Below are 7,509 nucleotides of genomic sequence, written 5' to 3' on the forward strand. Positions count from 1 at the left end.
GTAGAGATGACCCTTTGTCACCCCAGGTGAAATTCATTGATGTTACCAAATTCCTAGCAAACAGTGTGATCATAGAAATCTTTTGCCCAAAGAAACATAATGTAGTTTTTATTATTTTTCATTACCATAATCTAAAGAAGATTATAATCTATATTATATAACTTCATAGCAATGCTAGAAGAGAGCAAAAGCAAGCCAATTAGACCACAAGTATATAAGCTTAATTAGACACACCCATTGACACAAACTTTATAAAAGGGTCATTGATATCCCATGTCATCTGCAGTGTGACGAGTGTGGTGGTTTGAATTCGTTTGTTGCGGAAAACAAATAAAATAAAAACATACAAGTGGATGTACAGAGAGTTACCACATCATTGGAAAAACTATTTATGCATCAGACACTATAAAACATGTTGTCATCTAGCTTGGGTTATCTGTCATGTGTCCATTCATTTTATTATAATGTCATATCAGATTAAAAGAATGCGTAATTAAGATACAGGTCTGGATATGTGAACTTTAAAGTGAAACAGATCAAAAACCCAACTCTATCAATCATGCACTATAAACAAATTAGTCAACAATACATCAAAGATTGGACAGGAAGTCACACTTTGCATTATAAGACAGACAATAGGCTATTAGAGTAGGAGTTGTATGTCCTTTTGCTCAAATATCTATGGACATACCCACACACTCAAACATTTGTTGGGGCCTATAGACAATCATAACCATATTAATTATTGAACTATTAAGATATTACCATAATTTCACATCTTAATTCTTGACATCTGGAGATAGTTTTACTGACCTTAACCTTTCTAGCTTCTGAGTTAACAAGTTGTGGCTTAACTAAATACTTATAAATAAACTTGGTAAGAATTGAAGACAGAACTTCGTTTTTTTAAATTCCTGGAAGTGGGCACAACCTCGAGCTAGTTCGGACATCTTGGAGATTTCTAGTAAACAGAAGTTACAACAACATTATCCATCAAATAAGTGACCACGGGGCAAAAGTTTATAAAAATCCAAAAAACCCATCATGGACACAAGCCACGCCTTTTGGCAGTACGTCCAATAATAGTTTTCTAATATCAAAAATGGCGACTATTAACAAAGAGAGTTTCTGTGCAGGAAATGTGAGGATTACATGAGAGCAGCACGCTATTCAATCAAATTTTGAAGGAGGCTATTGCCAAATTATGCCAAGAGCGAACCAAATAATCCTTATCGTTTCCTACGAGATTTTTTGAAGCATTGGAATAAGGTACGTTTCCATAGCTAACCTCATGGACTAGAAAATACGCTATGATGTGATTATTATCATTATTCAAAGTAATGTGTGTACTTGTATCTAGTTTCATGCTGTAGTAGATAACTAAAACATGTAATTTGTGAAGAGATCCTTACAAATTGTTCATAAATATTTTAATAAGGTAGTGTCTAGAATTACTGATAATGAATATCATATTTTAACATGAAGTATTGCATTTAGAGTCTACGTTATATTAATTTCCCGAGTACAACCCCACTCTGGACATTACCTTTTAGCCACTTACTCATACTTTATATTATGTAATTAACTAATTATATGACAAGATATTCAAAACAATGTTATCTGAGGAATGTCGACACATGTAGCTATAATTATGTTAATACTGAGTATTAATTATAAATTGTCTACAAAAAAGGTCCACCTAAGCTTCACCTACCTTTTCATTCAAATGCTTTCAAAGATAGAATACCCACAATAGTATAACAGCAAAGTATGCTCTCTCTTTCTATTTCATTTTCTGGTTCTTATAAGGGCTAGCTCACAAACACTGAAGATTTATATGATTTTTCAAACAATATAACATTTAAAATTGACAATGTAATAATAGCATCTAAGAATTCAGTAATTTAATAGGTTGATAAAAAGCCTCTACTTTGGCTGCCAGTTTTTGTTTCATTATTCATCCCCACGATAGAAATCCCCAAGATCTGAAGGTCACAACTGTTTTTTTTTTTTGGGAAAATTTGCATCCAATTATCTATGGAAATTTGTATTTTTTATGTCATCTTTGTGAATTTGCTTTGTATAGTATATTTATAGTGCTGTTGACAAGAAGGACAATCTAAAAAATGTAAGACAACGGTATTGAGAATCTATATATGTGGATAGGTAAGAAAACCAATCCACTGGAAAGACATCAAGGACTAAGCTCCTAATGACAAAATGCTAATATGAAATGCTTCTATTACCTGGCTTAATGTTAAGTGTAGGCTCCCTAGTTATTTCAAATCTTACTTGTTCAGAGTAAGTCGGACAATACTATTGTCATGACACTAAATTCATAAGCAATATATGCTTGTATACTCGGACAATGCTACATTGATGACATTAGGTTTATGACTCCAAAAAAATAATCAGAAAAATAATAAAGAATAAGTTGTAATGCACAAATACACACTACACACATGTTTTAATTTTAACAATTAGCAAGTATGCCAGGTAGAAATGTAGGAAATGATTGTATGGATGAAACTTCAAGTGCAAAAACTTAATGATATAAGCTGTGATTGTATAACAAAGGCTGTTTTAAGGCAGAACAGGTCTGTAATTGTAAAGAAGCATGACAATGAGTGTTAATGAAGCAAGATTGTTTTAAATAACATTCACATATGATCCTCCTCTACAACTACAATATTAATTGATTGATTTAAATATAGTAACATGTTCCAGAGAGCTCTCTATCTGTTCATTTTGTGTGTGAATTTCACCATCCTAACCTCTCCTATAATAAAGGTCTAATTGTCTCCTGGCAATAATATAGTGATTTTCCTACCTAGTATGCTGTACATGTCAGACTGTTTAAGATTACTTGGACCACATACTTCGAAATCTGTGTACTCTGTGATGTGCCATTGTAGGCTACTGATTATTATTTTTGCTATAAGTTATAGATGTTGGGTCTTCTCAAAACTTGTAATAAGTCATGAGTCTCTCAATATAGGAGCAATAGTACCATTATAACAACCTTAGGATGATTTAGTTTTGGAATTATATTTTTTTGTTTGTTGGGTTATATGTGTTATTGTCCACACCTTTTCTGTAGTTTTTAGTATTGTCTTCACTGCATTCATTTCTCCAAAACATTTAATTGGTATTATAGTCACTTTTGATTATCTGTTGATCATTATAGGAGCATGCACCATCTACTGGGTTTGAAGTTGGCACCTACCATTATGACACAAGATTCTCAAGAAACCTCTCCTCAAACTGTAGCTCGTGGACGTAGGATGGGCAGTTAGTGGATCTGTTATGACAAGAAGAACAGGCACAAGTTATGTCAAGAAGGTACAACTAAGGTGTAAAGACAAATCTATATTATAATATGCTAGACTTTCCTGCTTGAAGTATGAATATCGGTTTTTCTGCCTGGCACCTTAGTATGTTAGGTAGTTTAAGGACCACCTATGTTGTGTGGGGTACACTATATGTCCAATTTGCAATTTTAATATTTATTTGACTTTCAAGAGCAGCAAATTAATTAAAAACCACATAATAACTACCAATGTATATAGCAATCAAATAAATATCGTTAGTTTACGGGCCAAGCCTTTTTGAATTAGATATAATAATCACAAGACTCTGAGTGCAGAGAAAACTTTTTGAGCTGTCTGTTAACTTCTGCCACATCCTTCAGTCTTAAACTTAGCAATGATTTCAATTACTTAGGGCCAGACAGAAACAACAGTATCATCAAAATAATATTAGGAAGTTTTTTACAATTATAGTCTTGTTATAATTAATTATTTGCAATAAATAATTGAGGAACATTACATTACAGTGAGTGTCATATGTGTTATGTCATAAGACTCATAACATCTCTGTTTAGATAATGACAAATTAAAGGAATTCTATTGTAGTTATATAGTGTGTAATATGATAGTTTTGTCTGAATGGAATTGTTATAGTGATCTTTGTTGTAGGTTATTCCAAAAGACTATAAAACTACTGCTGCCTTAACAAAAAGCTTTGCAAAGAATATTCTTTTCTCTCATTTGGATGATGATGAGAAAAGGTGAGGCAAATAGTTGTAGTACTGTACAATTTACTTTTCTTTTTTCTTAAGTGACATATTTGATGCTAATGTTTATGGTGAAACATCAGTCTGGTGATGTCATCATACAGCAAGGTAATGTTTATAATTTGCTTACTAAATACTTTCAATATAATGTTAATATTTGTTTAGGTGAGAAGGTGACAATTTCTATGTTATGGACTCTGGTGAAGTCGAGGTAGACAATGATTGAAAAATTTAGTTTTATAAATATTGTATAGATTTATTGTAAACAATGAATTCACTGGGATAATTGGAGAGAGACTGGTAGTTTTGGAGAGCTGGCTTTAATCTATGGCACTCTCGAGCAGTCCACTATCAAGGTATATGGATACTACATTACATGTATAGAGTTTATGTCTGTACTTGCACAAATTCTAGCAGACATCTTGATGCTTAATTGGTCACTGATATTATTTCCATGCACAACATAACAGGAATGGATGATGAAAAAAAAAAACACTAAATTAGAACCCTCACAGCTATATTAGACAGACAGAGAGGTTGCAAGAAAATTTTGATGTATTTTAGACGATAGTAGGCTTTGGTACTATTCATTAATGCTTGTGTAGTCTTTGATTATGCCTGCCCCCTTCTAACTGTTTCATCTATTTTAATGTAGTGACTAATAGGACAGCAAATACTAGCACCACAATGTATGTAATACTGTGCTAGTGCTTTCATGCTAGAAGTGCTCAACCTTAGTAGGACCCTGTTAATGTTTGAGGCCAAATGTAATGTTTGGCTTATGATCTTGTATTTGACAGGTAGGTTAGTCTCAATAGCAGTATTGTTAGTATGTCTTTGATTGTTTTAATGTTTTCTTGACTGTGTAAGCTCATTCCAGATGCTACACTTTTAAATAGCAGGATATGATGAAAGCAGAGCTTTTGCCATCTGTTTATACTTTAACTATTTTCCAAGTTTTGATCATCTCAAGTAATTTGATAGGGTGGCAACAAACAAACAATTGAAAATACTAAATACTGTAACCACCCTTGCCATTCAGAGGTGCTATGAGCTAATATTCGTAAAGTTGATTTGTAAAAATCAAACTTTACCACATTGTATGAGTGAATTGGGTTTTTGATAAAATGAGGAAACACCTGTGTATAAGAAGATATGACATGACTATTTTGTTGACCACACACCCCATGGATGAGATGGTTAAGCTGAAGTCAGTAGTTAATGCTATTTACTATATAGTGGTTTGCAGAAGTAGATAATAGCTCTGAGATATCCCTGGGCAAATTACGTTGTCTCCAGCCAGTCATATCCCACAATGAAAGACCAGTTGGCAATCAGAGTCTACTTTCTGACTGTGATAAGATGTTTTGATTATTATGTGATATTTGACTGAAAACTAATTGCTATTTGTGAATTGGCAAGTTAACTTACAATTACCAGGCAACATTGAGCTCCTAGTGAATGTTTCTAAGTAAGTAATAGATCATACCCTATATTTTCTTTGCAAAATAACCACCGTATTAACCATTAGAGCATTGTACAATTTGGTGAAACTTAGACACTTAAACATAGTGATTTAGGACATTGTATTTTGACAGACAGGCGAAATAACAAGTTTTAAGGCAGGCATACAAAGCTGTCACTTGCAGTACAAATAATTTACTTCATATTTATTAACTTGCTCCATAGTGCCATGTTTAGTAGCTATTCATATACATGTACCATCTAGGAATGGCATGGAACAAATCAGATTAGTGACCCAGAATTTCTTTTCAGCTGCCAAGAAAATAGGCAGAGTATTTCTCTGTGGAGTATGACCAGATGCGGGTATAGCTATATGTATCTATATGTAGTGCCTTCTCTGACTCAGAAATAAAGAGTTGCTATGCAATTGTAAAATCTATGTCATTAAAATTTACCAATATGAGCTTTCACAGATTAAAAACAATTTGAATACGCACATTATTTGTTGTCAATGGCTTTAATATGTCAATCAAAGCACTTGTGATGTCCTGTTTAAGATAGCCACTTAGCAATGCTTTAAGTTCTTAGCCCAAATGCCGCCCACTTAATCGGTGACTTTAGTCCAATTCTTTGGCATCTTACATCACTATGTGTTCACTCACAGGTGAGATGGCGGATCCCGCGTTGTCAAAAGAGATTTGTTCCAGATAATGGAAGTAGTTGCTATCCTTATGCTAGTGATGGCTTCAAGCTAATAGTTCAAAGAACTATAATTTTACTCTTAATATCATATCTTAATTCTGTTTTATCAATGATTATTTGTGCGGCCAATGATGTCATAGACCTCAAGTATTAGCTCAAATACCCTTTCTCACATTAATTGAGTGGGCCAACGGGTCTACAATTGTTTATACATTACTGTTTTGGTATGATAAGGCTTATTTTCTCAGGTTCGTATTTGTTCTTAATTGTTTTGGTTAAAATGATAATTAATTTGTTAATTTGTTACTTATTTTAGGCAAAAAACTGATGTGAAGGTGCTTTGGGCCATTGATAGAGACCACATACAGACGAATTCTTATGGTATACTATTTTTAATAATTTATTATAAGTATAGTTGATTATTAATAATTGCCATTATGTAGGGTAGCACAATACGCAAAAGAAAGTTGTACGAAACCTTTTTGGAGAAAGTGTCTATCTTAGGTGAGCAACTACCTAACTAAAATATGAACACAAATCAACACATTTAGTCACTTGTAAATTTGTTCATTACGGAGAGAATCTAGACAAATTGGGAACGACTTACTGTGGCAGATGCATTGGAAGCATGTAGCTTCCAAGATGGAGAGAATGTTGTTACCAAGGAAGAACCAGGAGAAGAGCTTTTTATTATTGTTGAAGTATGTATGCTGTTATTATGTAAAAGAACTATTCATTTTGCAATAGGGTAGAGCTATTGTTTTTGCAAAGGAAAACAGAAGATGGGAGAGTATATTGAGGTTGGTCAACTTGGCCCTTCAGACTACTTTGGTAAATACTTCAAAATCATTTTTAAGCATGTTTATTGTGTTATGTAGTGGAGGAAATTGCTCTTCTTCTTAACGACCTCGTGCTAGTTTATCTACTGTTCGTGCTAAAGGAAGCATGAAATGTGTGAAGTTGGGATCGAGCACGTTTGAACGAGTTTTGGGTCCTTGCCAAGACATTTTGAAACGCAACATTGCCCAATAATAGCTTTGTGCGTTCTAGTAGTGTAATGAATAGACATTTTAAGACTTAGAAGTATAATCAGACTAATACAGTAAGCAACCAGACTTAATTGTTCAGTACTTGAATCCTGAAATCTACTTGAAATTTGTGTGTAAAATTAATTCATACTGTTTTTGAGATCAATACTAGTATAATTACATGCCTCCCAAAAATGTTCACATGGTGGTTCTGGTTGTACTTTTATGTATTCATTCTTT

At 33.3% G+C, this 7,509-nt stretch overlaps 1 pseudogene; it reads left to right on the top strand.

The window, feature by feature from the left end:
• Positions 1-3,306: 3,306 nt before the first annotated feature.
• On the top strand, positions 3,307-7,280 carry LOC121367074 (annotated as a pseudogene).
• The last annotated feature ends 229 nt before the right edge of the window (positions 7,281-7,509 follow it).

Source organism: Gigantopelta aegis, unplaced genomic scaffold (assembly GCF_016097555.1).
Source record: "Gigantopelta aegis isolate Gae_Host unplaced genomic scaffold, Gae_host_genome ctg8688_pilon_pilon, whole genome shotgun sequence".
Lineage (NCBI taxonomy): Eukaryota > Metazoa > Mollusca > Gastropoda > Neomphalida > Peltospiridae > Gigantopelta > Gigantopelta aegis.